At 42.8% G+C, this 23,355-nt stretch overlaps 1 long non-coding RNA gene across 2 annotated transcripts in view; it reads left to right on the top strand.

Annotated features, from left to right (window-relative positions):
• Positions 1 to 17,463, top strand: part of LOC308593127 — a 64,107-nt gene extending 46,644 nt beyond the window's left edge. The window contains exons 4-5 of one of the 2 annotated variants that reach the window (XR_014010755.1): positions 13,382 to 13,438; positions 15,753 to 17,463. This is a non-coding gene — a long non-coding RNA (uncharacterized lncRNA). Of the gene's footprint in view, positions 1 to 13,381; positions 15,111 to 15,752 lie in introns of those variants that run through there. The other variant, XR_014010756.1, reaches the window with a different exon arrangement.
• The last annotated feature ends 5,892 nt before the right edge of the window (positions 17,464 to 23,355 follow it).

Raw genomic sequence — 23,355 nt, 5'->3', positions numbered from 1 at the left:
GCTGCTTCTGCGCAGAGCAGAGCTAAAGAAAAGTCATACCACATAAAAACAGCTGGTTTTCCAACTAGGGAAGGACATACCTTTGTATGCAGTTTTGCACACTTTTTTTTTGCAAAAACAATTTCCCCTAACATGCATTTTTGCTTGTTATTTCTCCCTGCCATGTTGCGTTTTATCAAAGCCCACCTGCCCATGAGCCTTGGTGAGGCAGTCGTCTCAAGCGGCAGGCTGGGGACAGCCGGGAGGGACAGCAGATCCAGGCCCCCGAGAAGCATGCCGCTCGTTGCCTCCTGCACTAGTTGCATGTGGCCATTGCCTAAGAAGAGCAGGGCCACTGCTGCTGCCACCTGCTCCCCCCCCCAGGTTCCCTTTTCCCTTCCCCAGGCTGCCTCCAGTCACCTCAGGTGGTGATGAAGGAGGAGGAGGCAGGAGGCACCATTATCTGTTTTGCCTCAAGCATCAAAACATTTTGGACTGGCCCTGCATTAATGCACATTTTACCTTAGTGAATACATCTTTGCACACATTACTGGGCTGGACAACTGCTCTGCGACACAAATTCCCAAGGATGGCTGTGTTTAATTTTGCACATTTTTTCTCAATGTGTAGGTTAGATAGGCTCACCTTTAAATGCCAACTGAGTTGAATTTCTCTCCCCTTGCTAACAGTATAAATGACCATGTGGGCAGATCAGACAAATTTAGAAATAAGGGGTTGTTTTGCTTTGCAGGTTAACCTTTGGCTATCTCATTTTTGTCTCTCCCCCCCTCATTTCTGTACTTTAATTTAATAAAAATGCCTTTTTAAAAAGACATGCTCTTGGGTATGCGCTCTAGCAGTAAGAAATAGAGTCACAGAGAGACGCAGATGTTCGAGGCAGTGAAACATTACCTTCATACAAAAGCATTTTGAAGGAGGCATCTCTCTCTTGTCCTGAACCTCTAGATAACTGCCACTTGCTGCGACTTGCCTTCCCAGCTCTCCTTTGAGGTAACCTTGGCACATGGTAATGTGTTAACTCAAGCAGAAAAAAATGAATTATTTCTTGCTGTGAACCGTAAGGTAAGATGACAGATGTGGGAGGCAGCACAAACCAGCATGCCTGTAAATAGTGCTGTTAGATTTCACCTCCTTACTGTCTGGCAACTTGAGGGCTCTACATGCAGGAAGACTCAGCTGGCATTTTGCCTGTTTCAAATGCTGAGCATGTGTGTGTGTTGTGGAAGGTGTTAGCTAATTAATTTGCACAACACTCCAGAAAAGCGAGGAAGTGTTAATGTCTCTACTTTACCCTTGGGAAACTAGAGGGCAAGTTCACCCATGTGTGTGGGTCCCCAATTTGTAGACTTGAATGCATGAGATATTGCTGATCAAAGATAGGACTGTCACCTGATTAAAGAATCTTACTTGATTAATCGCAGGAGCTTTAGCTGATCGATCAGTTGATTACCTTGGCACATGGGTAAAACAAATACTTCTGAAGCAATTAGCATACTTTATTTTTCAATGACATGCACATTTGCAGCAGTAGGCATTATCTTGGTGAGATGTATGAGAAAAAAGGGAGAATTCCTCTTTTTCAAAGGTTGTCTATCTGTAGTTTTTGTAAATAATATACAGCGTTCCCTCCCCATTCTATGTACAGAAGCCAACTAGACCAGCTTTTGGTATCAGCAGTGTTAGCAGAGAAGTTAACTTTAGTTAATGAATCCTTGCTTGGAGCACACCTTTAGCTGAAAGGCATTCAGACTGAGACTTGGTTTAAAATAAGAAAGTTAATGTTTAGTAAAGGAAGTACCTACAGAATTCTACAGTCCCAGCTAAGTATTTAGCTGGAGAAACAAAGAAGCCATGTTCCCTCTTTGTTCTCAGGATATAGATACAAGATGCCCTCTCACCTTGAAGTCCAGGGAACGTGTGAGGAAAAAGTGGTAAACAGGATGTAATCGAAGATATAGCCATCAAAACATCAAAGAGATAGAGAGAAGTTGGCATAGAGATAAAGGTACAGTGATAGTCTGGGAATCTGGAAGTCACGTACCCTATCTGTCTAAACTCCATGCAAACCCCACTCAGCAAGCTGAGTTGAATCCAAGCTTCCAACAAATAGCGGTGATGGACATGGTCCACTGTAACTGAGGGCAGCAGGCTAGCTTAAGGTGAGTTTAGCAGGAACAGAGTAGGCCGCATGGTACACAGAGTGCTGTCCTTCAGCACCTCCCTGCTGTCTACCGCTCTTCAGCATTTGCCGCCTGAAGGGGCTACTTCACTCTGCCTAATGATAGGGCCAGTCAGGTCTCTCTGTACCTTTTGCAATGTGAAAACTACAGAAGATCCAATTTATAGTGCAATTTGATACACATGAGATAAGGTATTTTTTGTCTGTCTGCAAGGTGAAAAAGAATGGTTCAAAAATTAAATTTTGCTGTTAATGTCCAGGAAACACATCTTGCAGTTAAGGAGAATCTTAGAAATAAAACACAAAAAAATAATTTCAGGCTACAGCAGCTAGGTTTACTGGTATCTTTTATTTGCTCAGCCTCTCCAGCAAGATGAGCAGTTTTCAGCTTTCTGCATCTGAATGTTGAGAGTGCTCCGCAACCTGTGAAATTAAACCTATCATTCCTTTCTGCAGAGATCTATGCCATGTAAACATTATATGGCTTTTGTGTTCCAGAAACTGGACAAGAATCACAGTGTTTTGTGTGAAAGCTAAGAGAAAGAGGATATTGTTAGGAGAATAAGCTGCAGGGAAGTAAATTTCTTATGTGCCGGCTTTCTGCTTTTCTGCTAAGAGACAATATGGTGTTTTAGGTTCACTGGAGGTTTTGAAAAGTTTGACAGTAATAAAACTAGATGAATTTGGCATGAGTCATTCTTCCTCATTCACTCTGCTGCTGCCATGGCTGGACAAAGACCAGACATCAATGAAGAAGAAATTCATGTTGGGTGGCAGTGGTGAGGAGACCAACAAGACTTGGCCTCCCTTGTTGGTTGGAAGCTTAAAAGGGAATTTTGCTGGGGCCTTACTAATGGGGGACTAGGTTGATTATGGCTCTAAACCTTAAATCGTTGGAGGAAGGGCAAGATCTCATCCAAACTGAATAGCAGGGGAAGATGCTGATAGTTTGCTTCTTTTTTGCTGTTGCTGTTTTAATACTCAGCTGGTGGTCTTTAAACACTGATCAGTAATTCAGGGTTGAGGTGATTAATTGTATGGGTTCTATTGAGAACTGGCTAGATGAAGCATTCAGGTCAGTGATTGCTTATTTATTTAGAATACTTAAATCCAAGTTTTTAGCCCCAACAGGCCCTCTCAAATTGCCCTAACTGGATTATTGCCTACATCAACTGAGGCCTGCGATCAGTGGTACACCAAGTTTGCTGATGACACCTGAAATGGTTCAGGGTTATTCAAGCAAAAAGATACAGTCGTACCTTGGTTCTTGAACAGAATGCGTTTGAGGAGTCCATTTGACTCACAGAACCATTTGAAAACCACAGAGCGGCTTCCAATTTAGAGTGTCCTGCAGCTAATTGGAAGCCACAGAAGCTGTGCTGGATGTTCAGCTTCCGAAAATCATTCGAAAACCAGAACACTCACTTCCAGGTTTCATTCAGGAGCCGATTTCTTCAGGAGCCAAGAAATTTGAGATCCAAGGTACGACGGTATTGTGAAGATCTCCAAAAACACATCTTCAGACAGTTCTTATGTTCTTATGAAGTAGGTGTTGGTAGTTTGACAGTATCTTGATGAGGACATCAGGTGGACATTGAACAAATCTTGCTTGCAGAAGCAACACAGATTTCACAATACACTGCTGTGTGGAATGCACTAAGCTAGCTCCAATTTATTGATGAAGTAAATGTGGGTGCCCAATACCCAGCCTGACTTTGTGCAGCTCCACGGTGAGCTGTCTATGGTCCTACTTTTGATTTAATATTTGTATTCCGCTTTTCCAGCAAAAATGCTGAGTTCAAAGCAGCTAACCATAAGAACAACAGCATTAAATATTCACAAACATTACAATAATACCAAAAACACAATTGCATATTAGTAAGGCAAAGAACAAACCAGTTTGCCAAACTACAGTGGTGCCCCGCAAGATGAATGCCTCGCAAGACGAAAAACTCGCTAGACGAAAGAGTTTTCCGTTTTTTGAGTCGTTCCGCAAGACGAATTTCCCTATGGGCTTGCTTCGCAAGACGAAACGTCTTGCGAGTTCTTGCGAGTTTGTTTCCTTTTTCTTAAAGCCGCTAAGCCATTAATAGCCGCTAAGCCGCTAATAGCCGTGCTTCGCAAGACAAAAAAACCGCAAGACGAAGAGACTCGCGGAACGGATTAATTTCATCTTGCGAGGCACCACTGTATTAACACAACTGAGTACAAACTCATTGTGATTTCTGCCCAGCTTCAGGAAACAGGAAACAATCTCTTTGTGGTGCACCATTTGCTAGAGCAGATAACTACCTCCACCCCGATAGGCTGTGATTTTCCCTACTGTCAAAAAGCCTTACTAAAGTAGGTTGAGCCATATGGCATCCAATATTACAGTCACTGTTAGTGATAAATGGCACCCACTAGCAGTTCCCTGCAAGCATATTCTGAATGCAAACTGGAAACCAACCGTCTCCAGCTGGCTCTCAATCAAAAGAAGGCTCAGCAGAATTCACCCCAAAAGACACACAAAACCATCTTGCCACCAGAATTTGTTTTTCCATTGCCATTCTGAATGTTACTGAACTGCTGTTTCAAGCATTTTATTCTATTCAGCTTTGGAAACAAGACTCACAGTGTTAAGTATGTTGGCAACGCGTGGTGTTATTAATAAGGGAAAACATTTTTTTTTAATGATCTGGCAGTTTAAAAAAATACAAACAAAACACTTTTCCTTCGCTTGGCATTGACTGAAGAAGTTTGATCCAGCTCTCTCATTATTCAATCCATAACGCAATCCTATGCAAGCTCTAATTGAGATTCTACGTGCCTTTAAACAGGTAGTAATGCAAAGGCTGCATTTGCAGGATTTGGGAACAGCATGGAGGTCAGCAGCCTTTTAATTTTCCATTGATTGAAAGGACCGGGCTTTCTTTGTGATTAATAATCACCCACGAGTAGAACAGTGGCTGTCATTCTAAAAACCCCAATTGTAATGACTTGCCGCTGAAGTAAAACTGGGTCACATTTTGGAGCGCTTTCCTGTATGTTGGCAAATGATCTCAGCTCCCAGTGCTATTTGCCAGGGCTTGTGGCAAATGGGTTTGTATGTGTTGCTGTTGCAGATGAACTGTGAATTCAAATAACAGAATACTCTAACCCACTTAAGGCACTATTGCCTGAAGAGGAAATATAGATAGCACAACAGTGAGGATTCTCATTTAGCCTTCACATGTTTGCAGCAAACGTCTGCAGTGGGCACTTGCAGATGAACTGCACATTTGTCCTGGTTTGTTTGCAGGGAGATCAGACATCATTGACTATTTTATTTTATTTTATTTTATTTTTTACATTTATGTTCCATCTTTCCCGCAAGGAGCTCAAGATGGTCACATAGATCTCCAGCTCCTCATTTTATCCTCACAACAAACCTGTGAGGTAGGTAAAGCTGAGAGTGAGTGATTGGCCCAAAGCTGAGTAGAGATTTGAACCCTGGTCTCCCAGGTGCTAGCCTAGCAGTCTAACTATACTGACATTCATCCCAATTTGTTTGCAGGGAAGTTAGATGAAGTCGTGTCAAAGCAAGTATTATCACACTCTTGGAAGACCATTTTTCTGCTACTTTCCCTGTCACAAGATGCCCAACTTTTTTTGTGGGGAGGGGAGTGTGGATTTGTTTCACAAGGCCTACCAATCAACTATAGTTGCCCAATCTGAAATTGCCGGTGTGTGATTGAATCCCATTCAAAAATAGCATCAGTCTGGAAGTGCGCTGTGTTTGTTGAGGCTGCTGTGAAAGTAGAAACCCTGTTCTCCCAGGACTCCCACTTGCAAAATGAACCTCCATGGATATACAAAGCTCTCTACTTCAGAGGTTTGTTGTAAACATGTGATGGAGCCAGAGAATTGTTATCACCATTGCTTTGTATGCTGACTTTGCATAGGAAATCATGCTCAAGGTGGCCCACAACAGGAAAAGTTTACATCTTTCACCAACAGTCACAAGATATAACAAAATTTAAATAGCCATAAACAATAAACTAACAAAAGTATATTATAAAACAATCCACTGATAATTCAAGATAAAGTCTAACATTTAAAATACAAGAACATAATCCTGATAATGGCAAAAAATAATGCGGCTCCAAAACAAATTCTTGACCACAAGCAACAATTCCTAATCAATATCACATTCTGAGAGTCTCTAGGCATCATGAGCAGCGGAAACAGCTTTCGTAGCTGGAGTCAGTCTTTGTAGCTGGAGTCAGTAGCTGGACAGGCTTTGAAGCTGGAGTCAGTCTTAAAGGGCTAACCCTCTAACCTGACCAGCTCTTTTCTTGCAATCCATGCCTCCATCTCTGGCCTCCTCTCTGTACCACAGGACTCAAGGAATCTACAGTCTAAATTTAGTTTGAGGTGGGGGAAAGACAACAAAAGGTGAGTGAGAGGGAGGAAAGTGGAATACAGGATAAATATGACCAAATGCTTTGGCTTCAGTTCACTTTGGAATGAATACCAAGGAACTATGCAAATTAAGAGTCTATGCAAATTTATACACAGACATTATGGTTATATACATCAAATGCTGCATGTAGACCTCAAGATTTTCCCCAGCCCATGTCACTTTGCTTTAATAGCATTGCTACAATTGCATTGGTTAACTGCAATTGTCTACTCAGAAGTAAGTTCCTAGATAAATGTGTAGAGCGCTTCTGCTTTAATCAGATTCATGTGCAAATTAGTTTACAAAGCATTTTGCAGAATTTCGTTAATGAAAGGTCACAATCACATTATATTCAATTAATAGCTAGAGGGTGATTAAACGTGATGACAGATTAATCCCAAAGGAAGACTATTGATTGATGGTTCTTCTTCCACTTTTGCTAATCTAGGGCCCCTACAGACATCCTTATTATTGTGTATTAAGGATGCTTTGTGCTCATTTTTTTTCTGCTTTCAATACTGTATAACACCCCAAATTATACATCACCATAGCAGCTGCATGTGTCTCCGTTACCACCTCCCACCAGCAAAGAGCTGTCCATCTCTGGGAAATGCCTGGGGACAGATCAGACCAGGCCCATGCAGAAGGGGGGGAGCAGATGGGTTCACTTTCCCCAGGCCTTGAAGGGCTAATCTGGCCGGGGAGGGGGGGCGTCCCTCTAGGGACCGGCTGCTTTGAGTTTATAACTTTATTCTAACATGATTCCCGTCCTGGACTTCAAACAAGCTCTGCATGGGCCTGGATCAGATAGTGAGCTGGCCCAACTGACTTTGCTTACAGCACCATGGATGTTTATAAAACTGTGTTGGCACAAACAGACTCAGCCTACCTGGAGGAACGCCCACTTGCTTGCCCCATCCCGTGGCTCGGGACGTCAACCATGCAAATTCCGGCATTGCAGGGAGTTGGGGTAGATGACCTTTGGGTTCTCTTCCATCTCTACAGTTCTAGGATTCTATAAATGGCTGTGTCCCCACCCCCACCCCCGCTATTCAAAAGGAGAGCTTTGGAGACAAGTCTAGTGTTGGGACAATGTTTTCTTAGCTTATGCCTAGCCATGAACTTAGACCATTGTGACACCTGGAATCTGAATGCTTTGAAGCCAGATTTATGTATCATACTGACCTTCACATTAAAGACTTCAGCAAAAACCAAGATGGAAGTCTAAGTACAGCATCCACCAGTCAGGGCCAGGGTGCTGGGTGTGTGTTTTTTGTGCCATTTCTGTTGTGCTGTAGCCCCTCCAGGAAGCAACAATGTAGTAGCATTTGCGAAGCATCATGGGAAACATCATGAAGAAACATCAGTGCATTTATTATTGTGTCAATAATATATTGTAAAATTGCAGAGCCTTTCTACAAGCTCCAAAGCCTCTGAACTGGAGTGCATATATAAAGAAGCATAAAATAACAAAGCAGCAATCTTAAATACGTCTGCTGCTGTTGCAAAGGTTGCTATCTTCCTCAAAGATGAAAATGATCATAATTACCTGCTCAGCATTTATTTGCGAATGATAACTTATTTAAATATATAGCATTTCAAAAGCAGGCATTGCCTACCATTGATGCAGAACTAAAAAGAGCACGAGGCAGGTGGTATTAAGCAACAGAATGTCAATCAGCCTTAGCTCCTACTGCTGGCAGTCGTTCTGGGAGCATCTCCTGTTCACCATATGTAGACTCCATTAAGGAGGTCAGAAGCCACTTAAGGAAGTGCACATTCCATCTCCCGAAATTGAATTCTTTCAAGGTGCAATTGCATTACCACATAACAGAGCAGCATAAATGAGGGTGCAGGAGCTTGAGGTCGTTTTACAGACCTCCAGGGGCTATAATCTGAAGGTTCAATACATGTCAAGACTGACCCCACAGCTCTTTATTTATGCAATCTATGATCTATGAGCGACCTTCACTCACTGAAGATGATTTAGGCATGTGCAAACAGCTGAGCATGTGGGCAATGCCCTCACTTCCCATTTTCCACGAATACTTCCTAGCTCTGCGTAGATCACATAACTCTTTAGTTTATTTTCCTTTCCTGCTAAACTATGAGAGCACTGCCAGATTACCTCTTTATTGAGCATTCTGCAAGATTTGTTGGCAGGGAAGATTGGACCACATTGGCTATTTGTTGAACATTTTTTCTGATTTGTTGGCAGGAAGAGTACATGACATTACATCCAATCCTACACTTGCCAGTACATTTCCCCAACATTTCTGAATCACAGTAAATCCATTTTTTTGCAGGAGGGTTTGGATTTGCCCTAAGAAACATCTTTAAAGGGGGAGGGAGGTTATCAATTAATTTCACACCAAGGTTTATCAGTAAGACTCCTATAAGGAAGAGCTGGAGGGAAGAATACTGAATAGGGCTAATAAGCATAACTTGCATTGTGTAGTGTGTTTATTTTTAATCCCTGGAGGAGGAAATCTGAATAAATAAAACGAGACAGGTGCCTGCTAAGAACTAAATGGAAATCTTCATTCCAGTTTGCTGAAATACTTGTAGAGATCCTAGATCAGCCTGAAGCATTTAAATGCAAGTTGCTGTTTCTTTTGACTCTGGAGAAAACTTGAAAATGTATTGTGAAATCTTGGCAAATCAAAAGTAGCTCAACTAGATTTTCAGCGACGAGAGCGTGGAGTTTGCAGGTGTCTTATCCATACCTGCATTCAAAATCCTTGTTAAAGACAACAGCACTAAAATATGTAAAGTATGCTAATTAAACAAATAAACACAAACCTGCATAATCTACATACTGGAATTATGAAAGTTAAGTTACCAAGGCACTGTATCTGAGTAACCCAATTGCAGAACTTTGATGGTTTCTTGCGGTGCAGATTAGAGAAAAGATTAGCATAAATCTAAAGAGAATATCATTAGCCACTTCTTACAGTTTCTTAACATGTTAGGCATAAATAAACAAGATTGTAGTCTAAATCGGGGGGGGGGGCATTTAAAATACACAACCTACTTGGAGAAGTGCTTTCTATATAAATCTTGGTGAAATGATTGCAGGAAAATATTGCATTTAGAATTGAGCAAAGCTTCAATTGATTCAGTGGGACTTACAGGTTGAAATGGAAAGACCTGTCAATTTTGGATCTCTCCATTTCTCATTTTTCCAATCTTAAAATCAGATTGCCACATTTTTGCAGCAATTGCAAAAAAAAGTTTTTGTTCTTTTAAAAAAAGATCATCATGAAAATTCTTCAGCAGTTTAGTGTGATTTTTAAACTAATAAACACATTTTTTGCAGTTTTGACTGATGTACGCATTTTTGCAAATAATTTATCCAAATGCAATGCATTTCTATATGTTATTTTCACTAAAGTGTTCACTTTTAGGCACACTTTCCCCTAACATAAGCATTTTTGTAAACACTGGTCAAAGAACTGCATCACAAAATTCAGATGTGCAAATTTTGAAGGCTGAATGTGAATTTGACAGATAGCTTTAAATGTGAACTGAATTGAATTCTTCCTTCATCCCTATTTCAACATAAGAAAGTTTCAAATTGGACTTTTGCATTTCTCTCCCTAACATACCTTCCATGTCTGAAAGTGTGTATTGCACATGAAAAAGACCACGACTACATTTGAAAAGATTTAGCGAGGCTGGTAACCAGGATGAGGCCTCTCCAGTGAACAAGATTGCCAAGGAAAAGTATAGGAAGAACTCCTACCAGGTTTATTACCATTTACTGAGGTGGCAAAAATTCTAGAATTGCTTCAGCAACAGTAGCTGCTTGTAATGGCCACAATCACTCAATTGTGCAGAGAAATTCTCTCATACATGCTTTGTGTTCTGAATCAATAGCTGCTCTGTAGCCAAGGTTACTGTGACGCACCAGCAAAGCCCAGAAGAATCAAAATCCCAGAACTCAAGTTGACAGAAACTAGGTAGGCTCTGAATACATAAATTGCATTAGCCAATATCTAGCTCCAGTCGTGGTTATTTATTTTCCATAATAAAAACCTTAGCATATTTCTAGCACAGGGGTTCTCACACTTTCTACACCCCAGGGTCCCCTTGAGATAGCTCCAAATTATTAAGGCCCGCCAGTCACAAAATGGTGGTGCTGTGGCAGAGCCAGTCACCAAATGTGGTGGCAGGTGGAGGCAGAGTGTGGCACAATCAGCTGGCAATTACTGGTATCATTTCCTATTGATATCAAATACATCTTTGGTAAATACTAAATTCATTTCAGCATTTTCCTTGTGACAAGACGTTCCATGGTTCAGTTTTCCTCAAGCTAAGTCCAGACATTTGCTGTGTAGGTAATGTGACTCAGCCTCCCTATTTTAGGCAGAATTTGCTTATTCAGAGGCACTAGCTGCATTCACATGGCAGTTTATTCTGCTTTTCACAGCTCTTCTGTAACTGTTAAGTTTTGCATTATATATGAACTTTCACATGACATAAATACCACTTCTGGAACTGTAGCAGAATATTGTACAGGTTTAGTGCTCTTTTCCATATTATTTGCTTCCAGGGGAAAAAAATCCATTTGCAAATAATGTAGAGATGAGTACTAAACTCTTTGCACTACAGTTCCTCTATATTCCGCTGTAGTGTTGGAAATAGCTTCTACATCATGTGAAAGCTCAGATACAATGTGGAACTTAACAGATGGGGAAACCTTGGGAAAATAGAATAAACTGCAATGTGAATGCAGCCAAAGTCTCTTGGCCACCTTTCCTCAGTAGGCAAGATGACAATGTTGGTCCTGGTCTGACCAAAAGGCAGTGCTGCAGCTAGGGGTCAGGGCGGGCAACTGAGGAGGCGCTATGGGCAGCCTGTGGCACTGAAGCCCACTAGAAGGTGACCCACAGCCCACTGAGGAACAAGTCCACATATCCTCTTCCAGCTCTCAAGATCAGGAGCCCTGAGAAAGTATTTCCTTATATGAACAGAGGCATGTTGCTCCACCCACTGTCTGCATGTTTAGTGTATATGCAGATAACACAGAATGCATAAATAGGACTGTTCTTCGCCATTTCCTGCATTTTAGTCCAGTGAGGGGGGGGGGGATAATGCAGTGCTCCGATACTGCGGCAGGAGGTAGCTCCCTAAACCTTTTGTCCTGCCTTAGCTACTGTTTTTAGAAACCTGGGGGAGCATGATTTGGCTAAAATTGGCACGAGTCAGAGGGTGATGCTTACTATTTCCCCATAATCTGAGCACTGGGGAAGTGGAGACTGGATTAAGGATAATTATGTACATAGCTGAGCCCATTAGCTTTGTATATCACAGCTGAATATGTTAACTGACTTCACTGAAATGTACAGTACACTCGGTTCTTTGGAAATCATTTGCGAGGTGAGCGTTTGCATAAAGAGTCTACGATTCTTATTCGCATAATGAGTCAACGATTTCTATTGATTCCTATGAGAAAATTGTTAATGTGTTCCTGAACGTGTAATCTGGGGTGTGTATCTGCGGTGCATGTAGAGAGGTTTGGGTACTAATTTGTTGTGTTCAGATAAGTGAATTTTTGCATAGCAAGTGTTCATAAAGTAGGACTTGTGTGTATTAAAGAATCATGCTTATTGTTTGATTTAATACGTGCAAGTCATCATTGGATGTTGCAGTCATCCAGAGATAAGCATATGTGAGTGATTCAAGTCTAGCTTTTTACAGTAGTGCCCCGCAAGACGAATGCCTCGCAAGACAAAAAACTCGCTAGACGAAAGGTTTTTCCGTTCGCGATTTGCCTCGCAAGACGAAATTTCCCTATGGGCTTGCTTCGCAAGACGAAAACGTCTCGCGGCTTTGTTTCCTTTGTCTAAAAACAAAGACATGTTTTGTTTATAAAGTTAATTTATTTTCCCTTCAATTTTTGAACTGCTCTTTACAGTATGTGTGACTTTAAAAAGCAGTTAATAAACTGTTGTTGTACCAAATTTGGCTTTGTTTGGACTTTTTTTGACCATAGGAACGCATTAATTGATTTTCAATGCATTCCTATGGGATTTCGTGCTTCGCAAGACGAAAAATTCGCTAGACGACAAAAATTGCGGAACGAATTAATTTCGTCTTGCGGGGCACCACTGTATACAGCTTCAAATAATGCAATGTAGTCCCAGTTAAATTTGTATAGGATTACAGACTTCAGCAAATACCGTATATACTCAAGTATAAGCTGACTTTTTCAGCACATTTTTTATGCTGAAAAATCCCGCCTTGGCTTATACCTGAGTGAGGCGGGTGGCAGCGGAGGGACGAACGGTCCGAAAGGAGACCTTTCTCCCGGCTGGTCCTGCCGCCGCCACCAGCCTCTCGCAAGGGCAGGTTGGGAGAGGCGCAGCGCAGTGCAGCACCTCTCCCAACTGTGGCTCCTGTGCCTGCCCCTGCAAGTGGCAGAGGCAGCGGTGGAGGGACGAGTGGCCCAAAAGGAGTCCTTTCGGGCTGCTTGTTCTTCCTCCATCACTGCTGCCACCACCAGGTTTGTGGTGTGGTGAATCGGCGTATACTCGAGTCAATAAGTTTTCACAGTTTTTTGTGCTAAAATTAGGTGTCTCGGCTTATATTTGGGTCAGCTTATACTTGAGTATATACGGTATTATCTTTTCCTTTAAAGCTTTTCTCAGAAGTCATTTTATCTGCAAAGGCTTTTTATATAGGCCCTTTCTCTCTCCCCCCCCCCCATTGAAACAAAAGCCAACTCTGTGAAACAAATTAGATAACAAAGCACAAATATAGTTTTATCCCAACAGATCATGTTTTCACTCTGCTGGCACAGGAAGGAGCGAGGGAGCTATTGGGTGACGCAGGTGGGTTGAGTTAACTGGCAATTACCGAGGTAGGTATTTGTGTTTGAGCGAGGAATAATTTCTGCTCCACAATGACAATTTTATTGTCATAAACCATGTGTACCTAATTGCATATGATCGAGCTTAGGAAAATAGAAAGCTGCCTTATGCCGAATCAGACCATTGGTACATTTAGCTCAGTATTGCTTACACAATTCTCCAGAGTTTCAGGCAAGAACCCTTCCCAGCCCTGCTTGGAAATAGAGTTAACCTCTGGATTTAAAGCATGAGCTCTACCACTGAGCAATGTTGACTGGTGAACATTGGGACTGATAGGGCAGGGGGAAAAGGAGCCCAACAGTAGGGGGCGCCAAAGCCAATGGCAAGCAGAGAAAACTAATTACAGTTTTGTCCTGGAAAATTTTGATAGCCAGTTCTTACAGATGAAGAGAAAAGTTGCAGCTCTTCCATCCCCGGCCTGGCATTTTTTGAGGTGCTCCTCATTGTTTTTCCTTCCCTTGCCAAGGACCAGTCTTCGCAAAGAGCACAGCATGTTCAGACTACTGGTAAGAGAAATCATGTGGTTAAATGCTCATCCATATAAATCTATAGAAAAGTAGATTTCCTGGGGAAGCACAATGCCATAGCTGAACATAGCAACAAAAGCTGAAGGCCCATAAGTTTCCCATCTCTGGTTCAGAAGATTCTGAGACAGATTGTCTGACTCTGTATAAGACAGCTTCCTATGCCCCTAACCCCTCGTGGATTAAAGGCATGAGGGAAATAAGGCATTTAGTGTCTGAAGAATACTGTTCCTGGCAATCCCGACATTGCTGGATGAAATGAAGTGTTTAACAGCAATGCTTTCAGCATGCTTTTAATGGTAAATGTTTTAAACTGCAATTGTTCTTAGAATGCTTTAACTGCTTTAGAGTGTTTGTGTTTTATGGATTGTGGATGTGTTTGCTACCCTGGGCTTCTTTTTGCAAGAAGGGCAGGGCATAAGTTGAAAGAAGAGAGTAAAATAAAACCATAAATTCAAACCAGAGGGAGGTGGGAATCTCCAAGCAGAATTCATTCACCACACTAACATTTTTCCTGACTTTGGCTGTGGCCAAGGTATAAACAATGTCATTCCTCCAAGCAGCTCAAGATGGCGTTCATACATTTATTTCCCTTCCCCACCTACCCTCACAACAACCACTCTGAAAGGAAAATAAGGCTAAGAGACAGTAACTGGCCACCCACAGAGCTGGGAAACAAAGGGCACTGAGAACGAGTTCCTCTGGAGTTGCACTGTCTGCACCCATCAGCTGACAGAAACTCATTCAAAACTCATGAACTACACTAAGTACATATGACACCAGGTGGGAAGCAGAGAAATGGCATTGTAGGCTAATTAAAGGTAAAGGAATCCCTGACCATTGGGTCCAGTCACGGATGACTCTGGGGTTGCAGCGCTCATCTCGCTTTACTGGCCGAGGGAGCCGGCGTACAGCTTCCAGGTCATGTGGCCAGCATGACTAAGCCGCTTCTGGCGAACCAGAGCAGCACACGGAAACACCGTTTACCTTCCCGCCGGAGCGGTACCTATTTATCTACTTGCACTTTGACATGCTTTCGAACTGCTAGGTTGGCAGAAGCAGGGACTGAGCAACAGGAGCTCACCCCGTCGCGGGGATTCGAACCGCCGACCTTCTGATTGGCATGTCCTAGGCTCTGTGGTTTAACCCGCAGTGCCACCCGCATCCTGTGCTAAGACTATAGCCTAATGGTTATTGTGGCCCTGACCCCCCCCCCCGAGCAGATTTTCAGGGGGCTTCAGGGGTAACTCTGCTCACAGGAACTCAAGCCATTGTAAATACTTATTGTTCATTATGGCTCTGGTTGTTGTTGTTTTTATTCTAGAAGAGAAACCTAAAGAGATCAAAAGCGCAAACCTAATTCAGTGTATAGTCTTCCACTGAGCTCAGATGAAATGTAGTAGGGCTTTAACCTCATTAGGTCATTTGACCAAGCATTATTGTGAGCAATTGTTCCCAAAGCTGAAGAGCAATGGAAAATCTGTTATTTCAGCTGTGATAAATAGGAAATGGGAAGTGAGAAGGCTGCTATATGGAGCCATTTTATATCATCTCTTATCTTTGTGGTCAAGTCTGGGTCTCATCTCCTTGTTTTTCTTTTTCTTTTTCCTGTTGATGAGAATGGCAAAGGAACACTGGAGCAGTGCCATTTATTGTCATTTATTGATACTGAATGTTCACGTTATTGCCTTCACCGCGCATTGTGATATCTTCAGAAACTATATTTATCTCCAACTTCCTCATCTCCACAGAAGCGACAACTTCCTCATTTCAGCAATGGTGTGGTTAAAAGCAGAACTTCCTTATTGCTGCCCTTGAAATGACAGTTGCCTGTGCTGCGATTTCCAACAGAAAATCAGATTTTGAGGCCCATTTTAGTAATAACCCCCCCCCAAAAAAAAACACTGAATCATTGAGTTCCTAAGTAAGGAAATAGAAATGGTTTGGATTCCATAGAGAGATGGAAATGGGAAGAGCAGAAGCAAGAAGAAGAAGGGTGGTGTAGACATGGAGAGGAGAAACAGATGATGATGAAGAAAATTCCTTGCCTTCCCCCTTAATATCCAAATCCTTCCTCAGATAGACAGGTGGTGGTGAGCTGTCATTCAGGAAGAGTTGTAGCTCAGGGGTAGATCATCTGCTTTGCATGCAGAAGGCTCCAGGTTTAATCCCTGTCATCTCAAGGTAAGCCTGGGGAAGACCGCTGAAATATACTCGGAGTCGAGAGTGGATTTCATGTTCTTTATTCAGCTCAAAGTGGTGAGGAGGAATGAAAGTTCCCTTGAAGTCTTCTTTATATACATTATTTACACAATGGGCTGCACGTAATTGGCTAATTCCGGAATTCTCCTGTAGGCCAATCAGGTTGTGGATTCACTTCCATCTGGAGCTGGATTGGGTGGCTCCTGCAGACCAATCATACTGCTGCATTGTTCTAGGACCAATCAGACTGCTCCATTCTGAATCCTGTTGTTCTAGGACCAATCAGACTGCTGCATTTTGGATCCTATTGTTCTAGCACCAATCAGACTGCTGCATTTTGGATCCTATTCAACCCAGTACATAACAACTGCTGTCTGAAGCCTTGGAGAGCTTCTGCCAGTCAGTGTAGACAACACAGAGCTAGATGGACCAGTGGCATAAGGTAGTTCCCTACACCTAGGGGTGCCATACGTCCTCTTTTTCCAGGACACGTCCTCTTTTTCATGGGTATGTAAAATGAAAGTCACCACAGCGAAAAGTAGAAGTTGGCAAATGTGTCCTCTTTTTGCTCTTCAAAATATGGCAACCCTAATGGGGCAGGAAATAATCTCCTTTTTATTGCAAGGCTGTGTTTCAAAGCTGTCAAGTCTGGGACAGGAGAAAGTCCTCAGGTTGTAAGGACTTTCTTCAAGGATGAAGCAAATATTCTTTATCAGGCTATGGCCATCTTGTCCCTATTGCCCAGCATTTTCCTGATGCAGGGGAGAAATTGATCAGTAATTCTACAGGGAATCATTCCATAAAAGAAGGATGTGGAATCCTTTTTTTAAAAAAAAAAAAAGCCTGGGAATCATATCCACTTCTGGAAAGCCTTCCAAGAGTCACATGCCAGTGTTTGGTGGGTGAGCAGAGGCAAAAGTGCAACATAAATTTTATTCTTGTACACAGTCAGGGCCGGTCCGCCCATGAGGTAGTTTGAGGCAGCCGCCTCAGGCAGAGAAACGGAGTCGGTTTCCAGTGAGATCTTGTGAGATCTCACTGAAATTGAGTGAGATTTCATGGAACGCACTTGATCTCACCAGATTTTGGTGCGATCTCATGAGATCTTGCCAGAAACCACCATTGCCATTGCTGCTTTGCAAGTGTTGTTGTGCAATCCAGATAAGGGTGGCTTCGGCAGAGACAGCATGGTGGCAGGGTAGCACTTTACCATTTCACCTCAGGCAACAAAACAGGATGCGCTACCCTTATTTACAGTAGATTTGTCTTCAGACAAGCAAGAGGTGTGATCAGAGTTCCAAGACACATCCCATCCAGAAGCAGGGGCAGGAAGGGGCGTGGCCTGGAGAGAGGGGGTGGGGCCTGGGGGAGAGTTCCGAGGGCCATATAGGGAGGCCTGAGGGGCCGCATTCTGCATGAGGGTTTCCATTTCTGCCATAAAAACTCTCTTTCCTTGGGGATATCAGTACCAATGGGTAAGGGATGAACCTAAGCAGTGTTGGAGGAACACTGTTATGTGTTATAATAGACCTTTTGGTGTTCAGGGTCAGAAGCGGTGACACCAGAAAAATGTTTAAAGCATGTTTGATTTTATTGGTGTGTTTTCTCCTGCCTTTAAAAATATGGGGGGATTTGTACCTTGTATTTTATTGAACAGTAGTTAATGAAAAGGTGGGGGCTGCAAATTTAACAAATGATTTCTGAAAAATAAGTCATGTCAGACTAACCTGATCTCGTTTTTTGACAGAATTACAAGCCTGGTAGATGAAGGGAACGCAGTGGATGTAGCCTACCTTGATTTCAGCAAGGCATTTGACAAGGTGCCCCATGATATTCTTGTAAAGAACCTGGTAAAATGCGGTCTTGACTATGCTACCATTCAGTGGATTTGTAACTGGCTGACTGACCGAACCCAAAGGGTGCTCATCAATGGTTCCTCTTAATCCTGGAGAAGAGTGACTAGTGGGGTGCCACAGGGTTCTGTCTTGGGCCCGGTCTTATTCAACATCTTTATCAACGACTTGGATGATGGACTCAGGGGCATCCTGATCAAATTTGCAGATGACACCAAACTGGGAGGGGTGGCTAACACCCCAGAGGACAGGATCACACTTCAAAACGACCTTGACAGATTAGAGAACTGGGCAAAAACAAACAAGATGAATTTTAACAGGAAGAAATGTAAAGTATTGCACTTGGGCAAAAAAAATGAGAGGCACAAATACAAGATGGGTGACACCTGGCTTGAGAGCAGTACATGTGAAAAGGATCTAGGAGTCTTGGTTGACCACAAACTTGACATGAGCCAACAGTGTGACGCGGCAGCTAAAAAAGCCAATGCAATTCTGGGCTGCATCAATAGGAGTATAGCATCTAGATCAAGGGAAGTAATAGTGCCACTGTATTCTGCTCTGGTCAGACCTCACCTGGAGTACTGTGTCCAGTTCTGGGCACCACAGTTCAAGAAGGACACTGACAAACTGGAACGTGTCCAGAGGAGGGCAACCAAAATGGTCAAAGGCCTGGAAACGATGCCTTATGAGGAACGGCTAAGGGAGCTGGGCATGTTTAGCCTGGAGAAGAGGAGGTTAAGGGCTGATATGATAGCCATGTTCAAATATATAAAAGGATGTCACATAGAGGAGGGAGAAAGGTTGTTTTCTGCTGCTCCAGAGAAGCGGACACGGAGCAATGGATCCAAACTACAAGAAAGAAGATTCCACCTAAACATTAGGAAGAACTTCCTGACAGTAAGAGCTGTTCGACAGTGGAATTTGCTGCCAAGGAGTGTGGTGGAGTCTCCTTCTTTGGAGGTCTTAAGCAGAGGCTTGACAACCATATGTCAGGAGTGCTCTGATGGTGTTTCCTGCTTGGCAGGGGGTTGGACTCGATGGCCCTTGTGGTCTCTTCGAACTCTATGATTCTATGAAATAAATGAGATGGCAGTTACTGGCAAAAAAAACCCTTCTTGAACTTTCACAAGAGTTTGTTTTCCTTGGTCTCTCACTCTGTCCTCCCTAGGTTACATTACCAACGCCTCTTTTATCTTTGTAAGGTACACAACTGTCCATCAAAAATAGTTGAGTTCCTCCACAGTCCCCTGAAAGCTATTTTCACCTTATGTTTCACCTCAGTTATTATTATTTTCCTGTAAGAGAAGGCTTGCTGCATAATAAATCACATAATTTTAGGTGTTTCTGGGATATAACTTCTAGGCCTGGGATATTCTCCATGGAGCCACTAGATGGTACAATTCAGCTAATTATGTCTGCAACTTTTCTTTTCTTTTAAAGACAAACCAAAACCCCATGCAAGTTTTTCTGAAGGCAGAAAGCAAGAGGAGGAGGAGGAAGGGTGGGATATAAATTCAGTAAGCAAATAAATACCCCCTAATCATTTTTGTTTTGTAGAAATATATAATTTTCTTTTTATTAATAAGTTCTAACACCTTTGCACTAATGCAAAATGCAGAAAATGTCCATGTCATTCTAAAAATCCCCCCATTGTTTATACAGCCACAAACAAAGAACCTCTGGAAAATAGCGCATGCAAACCTAATTAGGTAATTGAGCCTAATGGCTTCCTCTAAATTTGCTCTGACTTTCTTGAAGCCTGCACATACCTGAATTTGCTGTTGCTTGTTGTTAAATGCATTCTATTTTGAGGTCTGCAGTAAATGTAACAAATATAAATAATCTTACTCGTGTCTGTTTACAATCAATATCCTGGCTGGGCAGAAATGCTTCCAACAATAGAACAGGGGGAGGAATGCCCATAAGTGACCTGTTAAAATGTGACATTTGTCCTGCTTTAATGGGAACTACAGGTGCCAAGTATCGGGTCAATGCAGAGACTGTGCTCTGGGGCATACAGATTTTTCTAGAGGCATACAGATTTTTTAGAGAGCCAGTGTGGTGTAGTGGTTAAGAGAAGGTAGTCTCGTAATCTGGGGAACCGGGTTCGCGTCTCCGCTCCTCCACATGCAGCTGCTGGGTGACCTTGGGCTAGTCACACTTCTTTGAAGTCTCTCAGGCTCACTCACCTCACAGAGTGTTTGTTGTGGGGGAGGAAGGGAAAGGAGAATGTTAGCCGCTTTGAGACTCCTTCAGGTAGTGATAAAGCGGGATATCAAATCCAAACTCTTCTTCTTCTTTTGCATTGTAAAATAACTATGACCCAAAATCTTAACGAGGGAGTTTACGTTCACATTACCACTTAACTCCAGATCCATTGTGCTTCCACTGCTAATTTTTGAAGCCACATTTGCAGTCTACACTGATCCTGTAGTTTCTTGACAAATACTTCTGTTTGATGCATTTTTTCCTCAAACCAGCTTCAATTCAACTAGAAAACCTCGGCCGCTTTCATTTCATACTTAAGAACAGTGTGAACATTTGAGACATGTACATAGCTTCGTGAATTGGAGTTCAGGGAGAAGGTGTTGCGGGGGGAACCAAATAGGTCATGTACTTTGGGTGAAGATATATTTTCTTCCTCTCTAATGCGAGCAACACTGCAAGTAGTGTGGCTTGAAACGTGGCAAGGGAGCCAACCTCATCCCAACTGAATCTATCCATTCCTTAAAATCTTCTGCGTAGGCTCTCCTTCAGGCCAGGCCAGCCTAACACTTTTCACTGCTTGAGGCAAATGACAAAATGGCGCCCCCTCATTCCACGTACAGAAGCCAACCAGACTGGCAGTTTAATCTTGCTCCAATATTTGCAACAGGACAGCACGCACTGTTCTTACACAGCTAAGGGCAGCAGACTGGCCTAGGGTGTGTGGGGCAGGTAATACTACTCAGCTGTGCCCCAAAACACCTCACTGCCCCACTCAGCTCCCTCTGCCCTTTGGCACCTTCTGCTTGAGTCAGCCAACTTACTCTGCCTCCCTAAGGCCAGCCCTGTCTGTCCCATCAGTCACTGAGGCTCTGATGCTGGGGAGAACGTTTTCTCTGGCCACACCAAGGTTATGGAACGCCCTACCAAAGGAGGTCCATGATGTCCCCTTCTCCCACCCACCCTGCCCCCGTGATCTTTTGCTGTTTGGCAAGGACCTTCCTTTTCCTCGAAGTGATTGTCCTTCTGGGTTGCAATGATTCTGCTATCAACTGAATTGGTTCTTGTTTTACCCACTACCCCCCACCCTTTTAATTTAGAATGTTGACCTTATTCTTGATATTATGACCCTGTTTTTAAAAATGCAGCGAGCCCCTTCCGGCCATCCCCTTGAGCACTGAAAAAACAGAATGCTTTTAAATAACAGGTAAATAAATAAACTCGGGAGACAGTCGATGCCAAAACATTCTGCATTATGGAACATCATGATATAAAATGAGTGCCTGGGAAATTAATTCTGAAAGCTTTTTAACACAAACAAACAAATGAATAAATGGAAGCATTTGTCACCTCTGTAGCTCATTAGTTCGATTACATTTTCTATCTGCATTGCAAAATTCTGCTGCGGCAGTTGGGAAATGAACTCAGGTTTGCAGGATCTCAGTGGAGCCCTGGATGGCTTCCTGATTTCCCACTAGAATCCCAGTTCCTCTTTCTCCAGTAAAAACGTCAGCAGTAGCATTGCTGCAGTAATCTGGTAGTGGAAAAAAAGGCTGGTAGTAATCCATCTCCTGAGAGACTGCAGCAAATCCCTGGAGGAAGCCTGCAGTGCGACTTCACGCTCAACTCCTCCATTCTTAATGAAGCTACTACAAACCTTCGTCTTCTAGCTGGCTCCAAGCCCATATGCCGAGGATCTATAAGTTATGGAGGGTGTGTGTGTGTGTGTGTGTGCGTGTGTGTGTGTGTAATCTTGCTTTCCTGCCAACTTAAAAAAAGAAACACTAATTGGCTGTGGGAATGTTTTGAAAGAAAAATAAAAGGAGGAAGTAATATGTAATGACAAAGCATAAGGGTCAAGGTTAAAATTTATGAGGTCTAGCTCTGATTCAGCCACAACAGCATTGGGCCTTGCTAACTTGGGCTGATGAGAGTTGGAGTCCAATAACATCTGTAGGGCCACAGGTTCCCCACTTCTGATTTAGAATAATTGGTCATGGGGTGGGGTGGGGATACTTGGTCCTTGTTAGTTTTCAAGCAGCAGTTAGAGAAGGCAAGAGAGAAAAAGACCAGCAGGAACTTTCTTAGATTTGTCCAATCAGTTCCTGCCCATTCTGCTTGACACTTGAATGCTGAACTGGAAGCAGAGGTGGACTCCTGGGGCAAATGTCAGTTTTGTGGGAGAGTAATTTGCAACAGGACAGTGGCACACAGCAAAAGAGATTTTTAAAACCCTCCCTATGCACCTCAGTCCCAATCCTGCCCCCCACCCTATGCAGCTGACATTTAAACAATAAAAGTAAACATGTTACTGTATTTATCCGTGTATAAGACTAGGTCCCCCCCCAAAAAAAATAATGTGAAAAATTAGGGAGGGAGTCTTATACACAGATATATACCCCCCATTTTCTTAACTCCAAGTCCCCCAAAATAGGGGGCATCTTATACATGACGGAAAAATATGGTAATTGCTTGTATGCATATGAAGTTCAGTCCAGAATTGGTGCCTTGCTTTATTTATTATTGCATTCATATCCTGCCTCACAGAATCCAAGGTGGCATGCATAGTTCTTCTAACCATTTTATCCCAACAGCAGCCCTATGAGGTAGATTAGGTTGAGAGACAGTGGTTTGTATCCAGAGTTTTGCCCAGCGTCAACCCACAGAAATCAGTTGACTTAACATAGTCACGTTCACTCATTTCAATGGGCTTACTCTTCATAGGACTAGCATACAACCTAGAGACTGGCCCCAGGTGAGCTACACAGCAGAGTGGGGATCTGAACCCTGGGCTCCCAGGTCCCAGTCCAACATTCAGACTATGACATTGCACTTTCAATTTTGTGAAAGCCAATTTTTTTGAGGGCCCATAACAGGCTCCTGCCATACAGTCCACTGTGGCCTAATCCGATCCTCTAAAAATGATGCTGATATTGACAGATTCTCTCACTGTGCAGCAGTCACACTGCTTGTCCAAAACCTAACATGAATTGCAAGATCTCTTTGAACAGGTGAGATGTTGTCCGTCATAATTAAGCACTGTGTGCATATATGGTTTCTTGTTATTGTGGCAACAAACCCAGTGCAGTGGAGA

The sequence above is a fragment of the Podarcis bocagei genome (genome assembly GCF_964188305.1).
Source record: "Podarcis bocagei genome assembly, chromosome: 8".
Lineage (NCBI taxonomy): Eukaryota > Metazoa > Chordata > Lepidosauria > Squamata > Lacertidae > Podarcis > Podarcis bocagei.
Note: the sequence above shows the minus strand (reverse complement) of the source record. Positions and strands in the feature narration are given on the sequence as shown.